Consider the following 1,659-nt stretch of genomic DNA (forward strand, 5'->3'; position numbering starts at 1 on the left):
AAATCTCAAAAATCATAGTTTTTCCAATGACGTAATTTATGTTTGGTATTTTCATGCATTTAAATAAATAATATTTTTTTAATTTTTTTATCGAATATTATGAGAATACTACGCTTTATGAAAGTATTAGCTGTGGAAAATTTATTTTAAGTATATTTAACCATACTAGTTTATTCGTTGCATGATCTTTATATAACTTTTAAAATATCTTATTTTTTACTTCGTACTTCTTAATGTTTATTCTGTATCATTTAAATAAAAAAGATCAAATAATTTTCAAAGCTAATGCAAATAATGTATACAATAATCTATCATGAACAAAGGAATATATGTAAAAAATTGATTAGAATTGTGAGGTACAATTCTCATACAGTTTTGAATTTTGAGATTTTGTTAAAAGAAATCTATATCTTTGATTCATTTTTAACAGTAACCATGAAATTGATCATTGTTACTGATATAATTTTTGCAGGAAAAATAAATAAGATTTTGAACACTATTAGAAATGTACCTTTAAAAAAATACTTGTTCCCAGACTCCATCGAAGATATTTGTTTCACTGCTGGTATACTGTAAACAGCTAGATTAATAGCAAATTGAGCAGAGTTTCATTTTAAGTTTGGTTTCAAAAAAGTTAATATACTCTGTATTTTTTTGCTATTTTTCTTGTAATATGTAATCGTTCTTAGTACCTATAAATTTAGATAGTCATACATGTATTTATTTTTCTAAGATCCAATATATGAATATATTAAAGAATTGACTATGGAATGGTTAACCAATTTTATTAATATAAATTAATAGTCTTATACCTGTAATAATCCTATTTGATGTTATTTATTCTTTACATAAGACTAGGTAAATTGCATTATGGATGTGATATAAGTATATTAAATACAAAGTATGTAATTACTCTGAATAATTTTACACATACGCAAATGTATAGAAATTGCTCTCTTTCTGTATATAAAAGGTTTATGTATTATAAACTCAGTTTTGGGCGAAATGCTGATTTTTAAATATTAATTTTGCTGCAGTCGAATTTACATATACTTAAAATGAATAAGATCTTTTTATGGACTTTCTAATAAGTTTGCCTGATTTCTAGATACTTTATTTTCATTGACTCGGTTATTAAGGTTTTTATTTTTTTTTATTGAATATTCCATCTGATAACAAATTCTATGGATCTGATATTATTAAATAGTACAAGATATATTAGTTACAATTCTAAGAACAACGTCTAAATTAGAATTATGCATTTCACCACTTGCCACGTTGGCACTAAAACGTTTTCATTACAATATAATGACATCATCATAAATTACCAAGCAAGCAAAATTAATATTCATTCAAAACATAACGCCCAAAATTAATTTTCATTTTTAAGTTATACAATTATATTTGCTGATCAATGCCTAATGATATTTTCCAGGACATAACATGATTCGAGATGTGTTTTTTTTTTTTTTACTTATTTTATTGTACAATATTTTCAATATGAAATCAAATAAAAAAATATTTATTTATTAATATTTATATCATGATAATATTTTTTATATTTTGATACACGTGTTCTATTTAAGAAATCTTATGACACTAGTCATAGTAGTAGAAACAAATATAAAGTATGTTAAAGATCTATATTTTTTGTAAAAA

The 1,659-nt window shown here is 23.0% G+C and overlaps 1 pseudogene; it reads left to right on the top strand.

The window, feature by feature from the left end:
- Window positions 1–481, top strand: part of LOC113374775 — a 16,032-nt pseudogene extending 15,551 nt beyond the window's left edge.
- Window positions 482–1,659: the final 1,178 nt, after the last annotated feature.

This window comes from Ctenocephalides felis, unplaced genomic scaffold (genome assembly GCF_003426905.1).
Source record: "Ctenocephalides felis isolate EL2017-DRISC unplaced genomic scaffold, ASM342690v1 CF-g0.4_SCAFFOLD_01886, whole genome shotgun sequence".
Classification (NCBI taxonomy): Eukaryota; Metazoa; Arthropoda; class Insecta; order Siphonaptera; family Pulicidae; genus Ctenocephalides; species Ctenocephalides felis.